At 35.6% G+C, this 15,256-nt stretch overlaps 1 long non-coding RNA gene across 1 annotated transcript; it reads right to left on the bottom strand.

Moving 5' to 3' along the window:
* Positions 1–684: 684 nt before the first annotated feature.
* On the bottom strand, positions 685–13,593 carry LOC116583232. The gene is made up of 3 exons (XR_004282660.1): positions 13,494–13,593; positions 2,646–2,650; positions 685–697 (listed from the first exon to the last, which is right to left on the bottom strand). It is a non-coding gene; the product is annotated as an uncharacterized LOC116583232 (long non-coding RNA).
* Between the last annotated feature and the right edge of the window lie 1,663 nt (positions 13,594–15,256).

Genomic DNA, 15,256 nt, shown 5'->3' on the forward strand with positions numbered 1-15,256 from the left:
TCTCTCTCTGCCAGCCACTCTGCCTACTTGTGATCTCTCTCTCTGTCAAATGAATAAAGTCTTTAAAAACTATATATATAAAGGATGAATTAATAACAGAGTACCTGGAGCTGCTGAGGTTTAGATTAGAGAACTGGAGTGTAGTTCTGAGGACAGGACCCAGGGGGAACAGAGTGAAAGAAGTGAAGGAATAGGATACATGAAAGCAAACAGAAGAAACATGTAAAATAAAATAAAAATGTTCCACATATAAGATATAGGAATTCTAGCAAGAGAAAATAGAAAGAATATAGTCAAAACATACTCAATGAAATGATGTCTTGTTGTGGCTTTAAGATTTTATATATTTGTCAGAGAGAAACAGAGAACACAAGCAGGGGGAATGGCAGACAGAGAGAAAAGTAGGCTCCCCGCTGAGCCGGGAGCCCATTGTGGGACTCGATCCCAGGACCCTGAGATCATGACCTGAGCAGAAGGCAAACACTTAACTGACTGAGCCACCCAGGTGTCCCCAATGAGATTATGTTTGATAGTATTTTATAATTAATGAGTGATAAGAATCGTTTGATTTAAAAATCACAAAGGGGGGATGCCTGGGGTGGCTCAGCTGGTTTAGCATCTGACTTTGGCTCAGGTCATGATCTCAGGGCCCTGGGATCAAGTCCCACATCAGGCTCTCAGCTCAGTAGGGAGTTTGCTTGTCCTTCTGCCTGCCCTCCCCCTGCTTGCACTCTCTCACCCTCTCTCTGTCTCTCTCTGACAAATAAACAAATAAAATCTTAAAGGAAAAAAAAAAAAAGAAAGAAAAGAAAAGGAAAATCACAAGTAGCCCAAAGCACAGTAACAACACAAGCCTACCCCAAAATAACTTTTGCTGGAACTATAGAATATCAAAGCACAAAGAAAATATTAAAAGGAACCAGAGAGAAAAGGCAGATTATCTGCAAAGGAATATAATTAGACTGTCAATAGACTTAAAGTGAGCTAAAAAAAAGAGGCCAGAAAATAATGTTCAAGAAAAATAACAGTCAACCTTGAATTAGATAATTAACTCACATATCACTGAAAGGTATGAATGAACGAATTATAGGAAATATAAGGAATAGAGGAATAAGTTAATTGACACCATAAGGAAGTAACCAAACAAATTCAATAAGTGGGTCATTCTCAAAACAACTGGTCTGATATCTTCAAAAAATCAATGTCGTGAGAATAGTGAAGGTGTAGGCCTTAGGCCAGATTAAGAAGTTTTAAGAGACATAACAAATTATTGCAGTGTGTAGTTTTTGGTTGGATCTGGTTTGAAAAAAGAATTTTAAAAATTTGGAACAATTGACAAAATCTGAATATATTGGTTGTACTACAGAATTGTTACTAATAATTTTATATATGTTAGTGAAATTTTATTAGAATTATCTTTAGTTTACAGAAGCATACAAAACTATTGGCATTTAGGGGTGAAGTAGCATGATGTCTGTCAATTTATTTTTAAGTTGTTTAGCTATGGTACATGTCTGTGTATGTAGATGTGCACATATAGCAATAATTTAACAATATTTTTATTCTAGATGATAGACATATAGGTGTACATAGTTCTTTTTTTTCTTTTCTGTGTTTGAAATTTTCATAATAAAAACACTAAGAGAGAAGGGATGACATAAATATATTCTCATTCAGACACTAGGCAGTTTTTTGTCACAAATCACACCAAAAATTTTACTGAAAAGTTGAGGCATTCATTGCAAGAACAGGGGAAAAAATGTATTACTTCAAAAAAAGAATGAAAGAAATAAAATTATAAATCAAATCATTCCAAAAGAAAGCAAGAAAAGAGAAACAAGAGAAAAGTAAATGGAAAGTTAAATATATAGGATAGAGCCCGACGCGGGGCTCGATCCCAGGACCCTGGGATCATGACCTGAGCCGAAGGCAGAGGCTTTAACCCACTGAGCCACCCAGGCGCCCCAATAAAAATACTCCAGTTATGGCTATAAGTATAAACAGATTTTAATCACTAGTTAAAAGATTCTCAAATTGGATGTTAAAAACTATCACTATAGGCTATTTATAAAATAGATCAGCAATGATCAAAATGGATGGACCTCAAAAACATCATGAAAGTTTTCTGAGAATTGCACAAAGGTAAAATAATATGAAATAATTTATATAAATGTTTAATACAGTGACAAAAATGAAACTATAATGCACACACACGATTACTATGTAGCCATGAAAAAATAAACATGCGGTCGGTTTTTAAAAGACAAAATCGCAGATAAATAAGTTAATTAATTAATTAACTAAAAGACAGAATTACAGAGTAGTGGTTGCCAGGGTGAGGAATTAGGGGGAGGAGGACGGAAGGTGGGTGTGGCTACAAGAGTAGCAGGAGGGAAACTTGGTGGTGATGGTATAGCTCTGCATCTTGCAGTAGTGGTACATCGATTTACATATGTGATATAAACGACAGAACTCTACACATATGTTGTGCCAATGTTGCGTTCCTGGTTTTGATATCATCCTATAGTTACATAAGACATAACCACTGGGAAAACCTGGGTGACGGGTACCTCGGACCTCCCTGTACTCTCCTTTGCAATTTCCTATGAATGTATGATTATTTCAAAATAAGGTTTTAAAAATACTGCACCTCTCTTTTAACTAACTATGTATACAGTAACTGCATAAAAACATCCCGGTATTGTTTGAATTTTTTTGACTGCTACATGCTTGATACTTAATGTTTACAAAATAGTAATAGAATGATGCAGATGACAAGAATTGTAATAGCCTACAAACAAATAAAAATGTGTGACCCAGGAATCAGGTCAGAAAATAGCATGCACAGGCAAACTAAACAAGACATTCAGAAATGATCTTTGTTTTGTGGTAAGTATTAATTCATTTAACTCCAGTCTCAAAAGTTCAGACAGAATTAAAATATTCCAGTAGAAGCAAAGGATACAAGCTGTCCTGACTTTGTATGATTCCCATATACACAACTTTCAGTTACCAGGATCAGTTAAATCACACTTGCCCTCCAATGATTCCAATTTGAGTTAGCACAGTATAGTCAGTGTGAGTAATTACACAAAGTACCAACATCGCTGCTACACATCACTACCTAAGTGAAAGATATGCATCATGATTAGAAAGCAATCGCACCCCTCGTTTTCCAAGTGGTCGATCACTGAGCATCTGTAACTCAGTTCCCACTCAGACAGTGAAGTATGTGGTTGGGCCGTGTCTGTTACCCGGTGACAAACTCAGGTGACCTTTTGCAAAAAATGAATAATCGAAAGAGAAAACTGGTCAATAAAGATAAAAGTAGAGCAAAAAAAAAAAAAGGTAGAAATGCTGAAAATTACAATCAGACATAAATGCAATTATCAAGGCAATAGTTGATGATGAGATTATACACACTAGTGCCAGGAGAGTCAGCAAGAGGAACTTAGTGAAGGGAGACATAAATGGGAAGAAGAGGTGTAATGAGAAGCATAAAAATGTCCCAGAAGTGACTCCAGCAAAAAGCTTCACATAAAAGGAATTTGCAAAGATATTTTCCAACATTGCAATGCATAGGATAAAATGTTGGAAGTTGATTCAGATTTTAAAAGGAGTAGGACGATTAACCAACACATAGAAAGGATTCTCACTCCTTATTGTAAGTTATATGAAAAGAAGACAAGCATTGCTCAATCGGCACTTAAGTTTTTACAAATAAAACACTAATATATGTTATATATTACAGTGTTCAAAACATTAGTTTTACGACTTTATCGTGTTGCTATATACATATAACCATGTATATACATGTATAAACAGTAAAGACATATTTAATGTTTCAACAAAATGTTTAAAGATCACGGAACAACAACAAAAAAAAAACGTGATTTTTTTTCCCCATGGACTTCAAGATCATGTGCACGATTATTTTTACTGCCCCACATTATTGTGCAAAGTGAGGACTGCCTATATATAAAAGGGATAATCTACCTGTGCTAAATTAAGTAGTGGCTCCATTCCCCTTTAGGAAAATGTATTTTGGGGGCACCTGGCTGGCTCAGGCGATAGAGCATGGGACTCTTGATCTTGGGGTTATAGGTTCGAGCCTCACATTGGGAGAGGAGATTACTTAAAAATAATATACTTAACTAATGAATCACTGAATACTGCAACAAGAACAAATTATGTACTATACAATGGCTAACTGGACATAATAGCTAAATAATAAATAAATAGCAATCATTAAAATCTTTTGAGGAAAGGGGGGGATATATTTTCTAAATGACTTGGGAGGTAACACAAACAACAAAGGTAACACAAACAACAAAGTGACTTACCTATGGTTCTCTACTAACCTGGTGTGCTGTCATTTTTAATGGTCTCTTTTCAATGATCTTTCACATATATTAAGAAATAAAATTTATTTTTTTTAAATATTTTATTTATTTATTTGAGAGAGAGAGACACAGCAAGAGACGGAACACAGCAGAGGGAGTGGGAGAAGGAGAAGCAGGCTTCCCAGCTAAGCAGGGAGCCTAGTGCAGGGCTGGCACACAACGCGGAGCTGGGTCCCAGGTCCCTGGGATCATGACCTGAGCTGAACGCAGAGGCTTAACGACTGAACCAATAAAGGTGCCCCAATAAAACTTACTTTAAATGAAATCTGAAGTGAAACAACTTCTTAAACATCAGCTCAAGATTACACTTAAATTTATTTGGTTTATAAAGCAATTGATGAGAATTAGAACTAGTGGCCATACATGAGAGCTACAATCACTTCAACCATTTTAATCGAATTTTTTCCTGCATTTTTGTTCATTATTCAAGGTATACAGATAAACAGCTGCAGATGCTACCAGTTCAAACTACCCTTGACATCTCTATAATATGCTTCCATTAACCTGAGAAGTCTAATTTGCTTATATGAGTATATGTATGAAAGTTTTAGCAATTAAAAAAAACTTACATGGCTTCCTTACTCAAAAATATGCACAAAAATTTAAAAAGGTAACAGAAACAAATAAATTTATCACCAGAACTATAGATGAGAATTATTACAAAAAGTTTTATTTGTGGCATTCTTTATAAAGGCTGAAATTTTTTAAATGGAATTGACTTAAATATCCAAATTTAGATGAACGGTTGTGTAAAATATGGAAAATTCAGAATGGAATATTAAGCATCTCTGAAAATTCATGTTTAGGAAAAGTTTTTAACAGTGAGAGGTGATGCATATAATTTAAACAAAAAAGAGTATAAGGAGATACACCTAATGCAGTTACGTATTTCAAAATGCACTAAAATACTAAATAGTAATATAATATTAACAATTGTCCCTGGAGGGTGAAATTATGAATGTTTAACTGACTGACGGATAGAAAGATTGATATTTACATCTCTGCACTTTTCAATACTTTCTAAAATGTAAATGACAGTAAAAGTATTTTAAAATAAATTTAAAACTATAAATATAAAGTTAAAACTAATGAAAATTGCATAGATCAAAAGACAACTGACAGAATGGGAGAAGATATTTGCAAACGACATATCAGATAAAGGTGTCCAGAATCTATAAAGAACTTAGCAAACTCAACACCCAAAGAACAAATAATCCAATCAAGAAATGGGCAGAGGACATGAACAGACATTTCTGCAAAGAAGACATCCAGATGGCCAATAGACACATGAAAAAGTGCTCCATATCACTCGGCATCAGGGAAATACAAATCAAAACCACAATGAGATATCACCTCACACCAGTCAGAATAGCTAAAATAAACAAGTCAGGAAATGACAGATGCTGGCGAGGATGCGGAGAAAGGGAAACCCTCCTACACTGTTGGTGGGAATGCAAGCTGGTGCAGCCACTCTGGAAAACAGCATGGAGGGTCCTCAAAATGTTGAAAATAGAACTGCCCTATGACCCAGCAATTGCACTATTGGATATTTACCCTAAAGATACAAACGTAGTGATCCAAAGGGGCACGTGCACCCGAATGTTTATAGCAGCAATGTCCACAATAGCCAAACTATGGAAAGAACCTAGATGTCCATCAACAGATGAATGGATCAAGAAGATGTGGTATATATACACAATGGAATACTATGCAGCCATCAAAAGAAATGAAATCTTGCCATTTGCGACAACATGGATGGAACTAGAGCGTATCATGCTTAGTGAAATAAGTCAAGCAGAGAAAGACAACTATCATATGATCTCCCTGATATGAGGAAGTGGTGATGCAACATGGGGGCTTAAGTGGGTAGGAGAAGAATAAATGAAACAAGATGGGATTGGGAGGGAGACAAACCATAAGTGACTCTTAATCTCACAAAAGAAACTGAGGGTTGCTGGGGGAGGGGGTTTGGGAGAAGGGGGTGGGATTATGGACATTGGGGAGGGTATGTGCTTTGGTGAGTGCTGTGAAGTGTGTAAACCTGGTGATTCACAGACCTGTACCCCTGGGGATAAAAATATATGTTTATAAAAAATAAAAAATTTTTAAAAAAATTGCATAAAACAAATAAGCCTCTCCTTCCAGACTAGAAGTGGTTCTCGAAACATCCATGCAATTTGAGAAACAAAGCAAAGACTCTTCTTGGAGAGGAACTTCCTATATCATATCCAGGCCCCTTTTCAGAGATGATGTTTAGTAAGGAAAACTAAGAGCCCATGATCCCCACTAAGACAGCTACCAGCAAATCCTGCAACAACTCTCCCTAGACCCCATTCCAATTCCCCGCCTCCTTGTACTCATAATGGAGAATTTGCCACAATGGAATTTGCCTCTGGCTATTTTGTAACAACTTAACAGGCTGAAAAATAAACCATGCTTCCCGAATTTGCTTATAGCTTATATTAGACTTCTTTAGGAAACCAGTATTATTTTATTAAGAAGAGCTCAGGACAAATGCATACTCTCTTAAAAAGCCAGAATTAAATTAATAATCAAACCAAACAAACCAAATGAAAGAAACAAAATCAGAGAGAACTAAAAATCATCATATATCAACTTACCCAAGTCTTTCCTTAGAGGTAGTGTATTTGAAAAAGATTAGGATATCGGTGAACCTATGTTACTATGTTTCTTCCATAGTTTCATTATCAGTGAGTTGGAAGACTTTAAAAATAGTTCAATTTTTAAAAAAAAAAAATAGTTCAGTTTTCTTTGTAATGCAATTGTTTATTATAAAAACTACATATGCACACGAATTTCTTCTGTAAATTGAAAAAGGCTGAAGGCAATAAGAGAAAACAAAAAAATAGCTCTCTGTGCTCCAAACCCAAGTCTCATTCTCCAGTGATAAAATTGAGTTTTTTTGTCTCATTATAGAAAATTTGGGTATATATACAAGAATACAAGTATATATGTAAGTATATACCTATTTCATATGTGTGAGAAACATAATATCCCTGCCATTCTCCATTATCTTTTCTCCCTTAAAAATACATATTGGAAAATTTCCATGTTGGTACACAAAAATAAACGTCATTCTTTCTAATAGTTATATGTCCTCACATGTATGATTGTTCTATAATGTACTTAATTTTGTATTGACATATATTTAAGTTGCTTCCAGTTCTTACAATATAATCTGCTAACATGGGCATCCATGTACATGTATTTTTGTATGTTATGTACAGGATAAGTAGGATAAGCTCTTAACGATGGAATTGCTGGACAGAAGTCATATTTAATTTTTGAGAGATATCACCCAATTACCTGGTATATAAGTTTACACTGACACTCCCATGAATAGTGTATTTAATAACTATCCTTCCATAACTTCATCTTGCAGCATTATTCTAGAACAGTGAAACATACACTCTGAAAATGAGTATCATTTCATCCACCATTTGCCATCAAAAGACCTTGATCATGTATTCTTTCATATTATTCTTGCCATTAGAATTGTTCACCCTAGTCATAGAGTTGTTGCGGTTCTGGTTTGGGCAGTAACAATGGACTCTAGTAGCACTGGATTCTGAAACCCTCATTTTAATGGAGGGAATAACTGTATAATCCTATTTCTAAACTCTTGGATATGTTAAAACTGGCTCAAGTTGTACATCCAAACGCAGTCATTAAAGAAATATTTTTTAAAAATGAAAAGGTGTTCATTTGTTTCTGAATGCTGATTTCCATTTCTATTTTTTTTAAATATAACTTCAAAAACTTTAAGCATTCTTCATGCCCCCTACCGTAACTTTGAAATATTTATCAGATCTTATGCTTAGCTCCTCAAAATACATACTTCTTCAAACATTAGTAAGGAAAAATTAACTTCCTAATTATTAGCAATGTAAAAATAAATAATTTCTTACCTGAAATTCTTGAACTTCTGCAAAAGCTTTCTTCAAAGCTCTGCAAAGTAGAATCTGTGAAACATATGGCACATGCAAGAAGGAAATTTTAAATTTGGACACAAGCACAAAGGTGTAGCTCTTTTAGAAGAGAATTTTCTCTACTGCAAACCAGCTGTAGGCACAGTCTAGTTATAGCCTTCAGAAAAGCTGTGCTGTGATACATTAATTTACACCTACTGTGCATTAAATGAGAAGCCAAAGGCCACGTACTGGGCACATAACTTATTGCTCCAATATAAAACAGATATTACATTTACTAGGAAAAATACTTCAGGTATGATGTCTGGGAATTTGCAATGTGACAAACAAAACTGAGTATTTATGGTATAATAAGCTAGCCCATAATGCCAGAATATCCATAGTAAATGGTGAAAGCAGTGATCAACTAGACCTTGAAAATTTTAGCCAAATTAACCAATTTAAACAAAAGTTTTAACCAAACCAAATTTTAACCAATTGTACCAAAATTGGTAACTACTAAAATTACGAAGGCCGTAAGTCAACGATTTTACACCAAATTTGTGAAGTATAGTTGATATCAACAAATCAGAGTGTAAAATACTTACTTTTATTACATAAAACAATATGAAAAAAATAGTGATTCTGCACTATTTTTCAAAGGATAGAGTCCTATATCTCAGGAGCAAAATAGTAGATAATTATAACTTTCATATTAGAAATGCTCTATTTTCATTATGACAGCTGGGCTACTTTTACAGGAGAAAACACACTTACAAGAATCATACTGTATTACTCTGATGTGCTGGCACCCCACATTGCTGACTGTTTCACCGGCAGTGGCAGGTGAACGTGCCTTCTGGAACACTGACAGCTCTGGAAAGTAAATACCCTAGGGAGGAAACACCTTCATCTGGTGGGAAATAGAGTCAGTCAATGAATGTCCCAGGAAACCTACTTATTGCTGGGCGATTCTGTGATGAGTTTCTTGGAGAATCCCCCATAGGATGTGCTTACAGCAGTTCCCACACATTCGTGCTCCCTTTATTGCCTTTGTTCTCCCGGCTTTGGTTCCTACGATGACTTCCCAAAAAACGACTTCCCAAATAAATAAACTGCAAACAAATCCTTGTCTCACAGTCGGCTCTGGGATAACCCAAATTAAGAAAGTAGCTTGTGTGTGATAAATGTTTATCACTCTCTCTTGAACTAGTCCATAGGTGTACAGTTGAAGGCTGATGGTGTAACCCCATCATCCTTGACATGTCACTTCTTTATCCAGTTACAGGATGGTCTGAGTTGACTGTTTCACTTCTCGCCATCTTCCGCCAGGTGGAAAAGGGGGAAAAACAAAGTGCACAAAGCCACTCCTTTTAGGGGCACATCTTATAATTGCACACAACACTGTGTTCGTGGATCTTTGGCCAGGACTTAGTCCTATGGCTGTGCTAGGCTGCAAGGGTGGCTGGGAAATGTCTCTATTTGGCAATTATGTACCCAGGTAACACTCAGGAGTTCTATTATTTAAGAGCGAGGGAGAGAATATTTGTGGCAAACAAATACCTGTACCTTTATAATGTCCCATATTACCTTAAGCCAATTACAGTTAACGTGATTATTGGTAGGGTCAGGTTTAAATCTGCCATCTTGATATTATTTTCTCTTTGTCCCATCTGTTCTTGGTTCTCTTTTCCTCTTTCTCAGACCTACTTCAAATTAATTCTTTCCGATAATTCCTTTATTTTTCTTTCTTTTTTTCTAACTTATTAGCTATAAATCTTTGTCTTATTTTTTAATGGTGGCTTAAGGGCTGCCACCAAATATTCAACTTTAATTTCTCCCTATCTTCAAGTGGTAGTATGCCACTTTACACATAACAGCAGAAACTTACAATACTATACTTACATTTCTCCTCTTGCAATCTTTGTGCTATTTTTGTCAGATATTTTAATCATACCTATGTATTGTCCCCACAATACATTATTAATGATTTGTTCGATTAATTTTTTAAATTTTAAATAATGAGGAAAAAATTCATATTTACTTATACAATTAGTAGTTCCTGTGCCTTTTATCCTTTCTGTAGGTCCACATTTCTATCTGGTATCATCTTCCTTCTTGAAGGACTTCCTTTAACATTTCTTATACCACAAATCTACTGATAATGAATTCTTTCAGCTTTATATCTCTGAAAAAGTATCTCACTTTTATTTTTGAGAAACATTTCTGCTGGGTATAGAATTCTAGTTTTTTCTTCTGGTACCTTAAAGTTGCTGCTTCACTGTATTCTTTTTTTTTTTTTTAATATTTTATTTATTTACTTGACAGAGATCACAAGTAGGCAGAGGCAGGCAGAGAAAGAGGAGGAAGCAGGTTCCCTGATGAGCAGAGAGCCCAAAGTAGGGCTTGATCCCAGGACCCTGGGATCATGACCTGAGCAGAAGGCAAAGGCTTTAAACCACTGAACCCAGGCGTCCCTGCTTCACTGTATTCTTATGTGAATAGTTTCTTGAAAAGAAATTTGATGTCATTGTTATCTTTGTTCCTCTATATATCACATGTTTTCTCATTCTGGCTGCTTTCAAAATTGTTTTGAAAATCACGGTTTTGAGCAATTTGTTATGTGCCATGATGTCATTTTCTTTATGTTTCTTCCGATTAGAAATTATTGAGCTTTTGAATTATAGGTTTATGGTTTCATCAACTATGGAAATGCTCAGCCATTATTTCTTCAAATATTTGTTCTAAACTCCTTTCCTTCAGGGACTTAAATACAGGTATATTAAGTTTCTTGAAGTTTATCTCATAACTAATACTCTGTTCTTTTTTAAAAATTTTTTTCCTCTCTGTTTCATTTTGGATAGTTTGGATAGTTAATTTAATCCTTCCTTTAGCTTTTTAAACAATGGCATACTGCCATAAAACTATTTTTAATGTCCTTATCTGCTAGTGCTAATATCTGTGCTACTCTGGGTCAGTTTTAGTTAACTCATTTTTCTCCTCATTATGCATCATATTTTCCTGCTTCTTTGCATGTCTGGCAATTTTTTTACTGATCCTTGAACGTGTGAAGGTACTGGATATTTTTGTATTCCTATAAACATTTTTTAAAGGTTTTATTTATTTATTTCAGAGACAGAGCATGTGTGAGATAGAAAGCAGACAGAAGGGGAGGGGCAGAGGGAGAAGCAGACTCCCCACTGAGCAGGGAACCCAAGTCAGGGCTCAATCCCAAGACCCTGGGATCACAAACTGAGCTAAAGGCAGACACTTAATAGACTAGGTCACCCAGGCACCACATTTTTGAGTCTTATTTAATCCTTTTGAATCTTGTTTTTAACATGTGTTAAGTGGGACCAATTCTGTGTTTAATCTAAAGTACTTCATCCAATATCCTATGAATGATGAGGTTTTCCACTGTGACTGATGACTCCATGTGAGCCTTGGTTACTCTTTCCTCTAATTTTGTGGTGGGTTCTTCTTCTGGCCTTCAGCAGTTCTTTCACATACTAGTTAATACTCAGTTCTCTTAGACAACCACCTGCAGATCTACTGGACATCTGTTAACCTTTGTAAAGGTTGAGCCTCCCAGGCAGAAGATAGGGATGTTCTACTTTTAAAACAGAATGGAACTTTCATTTAGTAGAGGGAGAGAGCAGGTTGATGTTGGTGGCTGCAACGTAAAAAGTTCCCCTTATTCATGTTCCCATCAACTGTGCTTAGAGCTCTAGGTCCCAAGCACAGGTACAGGTACCAGGAAGCCTCACATGAGATGGTAAATCACACATGGAAGTCACTGCCTCTTGAAAAAGTGCCACAGTACCCCTCCCCAAACTCTGAGGATGTATTCTTAGGTGACAGTGGACACTTTTCTAAGAGTCTACAGAAGTCTAAGTAGGAAATAAGGGGTGGTTAATGAACCTTTTAACCAGCTTACCTGAAGCTCAGAAACTGTTAGTATAAATAGCATTTTTCAACCCCATCCCCACCACCTTGTTTCATCCATTCATGTATCCAGGAGATTGGGGGATTTTTTTGGTTTTGGGGGTGTTCTGTTTTGTTTTGTTTTGTTTCATTTTTTGATGGTAAAAGAAATAAAGAATTTGAGATTGGAGCAGAGCCCAGATGACAGATGGAAGGAAAGAAGGAAGGATGGGTCTCTCTGCTACTGAGACCCAAGAGTTAGTTTTATTTGCTCCTCTGGGTTCTGGGAAAAAGTTAAAAAATGGACTTAGAAAGATTTAGGACACAATCAAAGCTAACTTTAGGGCCACAAAGGGAAGTATTCTATCTTCCACTTTATTAAAATAGTGTTTTGTCCCAATAGAAAGGCATTTTTAAAAAACATAACAGTAAGTACTCAAATGGTTGTGAGGAAACAGCCTCTCCCATACAGTGTTAAAAAGATGGCAAATGAATGAATCCTTTTGGAAAAACAATTTATCAGAATGTTAAAAAAATATAAGGTGTACATCATTTGACTCAATAATTCCTCTTCTGAAACTCTGTCTAAAGACTATTACACACATACACTAAAATGTACACAAAATTATTTTCAGCGCATTAATGCCTTTGGTAGGAAAAAATGAGAAGCACTGTTACAGGGTTGAATTTTGTCCCCCAAAAAGTTGTGTTAAAGCCCTAACCCTCAGTACCTCAGAATGTGACTTTATTTATTTAGTAAAAAGTTTCTCACAGATTAATTAAGACGAGGTCATACTCAAGTGGAATGGGCTCCAATACAATATGAGTGGTGTCCTTACAAAAGAGAGAACTGTTTGTAAACATGGGTGCCCACAGAAGGAAGACATTATGAAGATACACAGAGATAAGATGGCCATGTACCTGGCATTCTGCACCTAACAGCCAAAAAACACCAAGTATCACCAGCAAACACTAGAAGTATCTTTTTTTTCCCTAGAGTTGTCAGAAAGAGTATGGCCCAGTGGAAATCTTAACTTCAGACTTATAGGCTCCGAACTATGACACAAGAAATTTCTTCATAGATTTAGTATGCATAGACACATATATGCACATGTGTTTACACATATACACATCACTGGAAGTGGATTAGGAGGATACAAACCAAACTCTCAGCCATGTTTTTCTGTTATATCTTCTATATTCCCTCAATCTTTAATAATAATAAGGTAGGGGGCACCTGGATGGCTCAGTTGGTGAAACATGTGACTCTTCATCTTAGGATTGTGGGTTCAAGCTTCACATTAGGTGTAGAGATTACTTAAAAATAAAGTATTTAATAATAATAATAATAATAATAACAACAATGTGTTTGTATATACCTTATATAATTTTCAAAACATTTTTTAAAAGTAAAGCTTAATCATTTTCTTGAAAATTGCCTTTAAACAATTTTGACTTTTGACTGGACACTGTAAGACTAAAGCAAAAAGGAAATTCTTAAATACCATCTTCACACAGGAATACAGGTTAATAATTCTGAAGCTGCTATACATGTATACTAGGATTGAGCAAATAAGTAAATGTATACCTGATGGTGGAAACAGGCTTCTCACTGCCAGAAAAGAACAATATAGAGATGTAAGAGAAGATAATAAGGAACCACATGCTACTAGATTAGATTTGAAGACAAAGTATGAACTATTTTAAGTTAAAATAGAGAGAAATGGACAGAGATGGAAATAATTATACAGATGCATATATACATATATTAGTACACATTCAAATATTTTCTAGTTCTGTCCACTGAGATGACTTGGAAGCAATGACACCCCAATGGCAACAAACATTCAGTATGTAGAACTTGGTTTCTAATAACATTCTCCAATAACAAAAATCAGGGATCCTTGATAGAATGACCAGTTCTAGGACGAGGTTAGGGAAAATACAAGATGATACTGGAGCATCTTGTAGTGCCAGAAAGTAAGGAAACATCCAAAACCTAAATAATGGGACACAGGAGCCAACAATAACAAAAAAGTCCCAATAGCTATAAAATGAGAAAAATTTAAGCAGCAAAATAAATAGCATAGTAGTGAATTATAACCCAAAGTATAAAATTAATATCTACAATTCTATACTGGACAAATAAATGATTTAATAAATAAGTTAAAGGAAAAGGACATATCTCCCATACAAAAAGAATTCCAAAACAGTGTATGTGAGTACTTTCCTCCTAAAGAGAAAGAGAGGGCCAGAAGGTATACTGCAACTAATTATAGCAAAGAACTTTTCTAATACGGGAAAGGAAACTGGATTCAAGTCCAGGAGGCACATGGAACTCCCCTCAAAATCAATAGAAATAGATCAACACCACAACCTATAATAGTGAAGGTTGTAAATCTCAGAGACAGAGAGAAAATCCTGAAAGCAGCGCAAGACAAGAGGCTCTTAACCAACAAGGGTAGAAACACCAGACTGGCAGCAGACCTATTCATGAAGACCTGGAAGGTCAGAAATGATGAGTATCATCTATTTAGGGTGCTAAATGAGAAAAATATGTACTGAAGAGTACTTTCTCCACCAAAGCTGTCATTCAAAATAGAAGGAGAAACAAAAAGCTTCGAGGACAAACAAATTAAAAAAAATTGTGATCACTAAACCAGCCCTGCAAGAAATATTAAAGTGGATCTTTTAAGCAAAGAGAGAGCCCAAAAGTAACATAGACCAGAAAGGAAGAGAAACAATACACAGAAACAGTGACTTTACAGGTAATACAACAGCACTAAATCCATCTCTTTCAACAGTTATTCTGAAAGTAAGTGGGCTAAGTGCCCCAATAAAAAGACACAGGATATCAGATTGGATAATAAAGTAAGACCCATCAAACTGCTGACTGCAAAGAACTAATTTTAGACCCAAAGACACCTCCAGATTGAAAGTGAGGGGATGGAAAACTATTTATCATGCTAATGGACATCTAAAGGAAGCCGTAATAGCAAT

The sequence above is a fragment of the Mustela erminea genome, chromosome 2, assembly GCF_009829155.1.
Source record: "Mustela erminea isolate mMusErm1 chromosome 2, mMusErm1.Pri, whole genome shotgun sequence".
In the NCBI taxonomy this organism is placed as follows: Eukaryota; Metazoa; Chordata; class Mammalia; order Carnivora; family Mustelidae; genus Mustela; species Mustela erminea.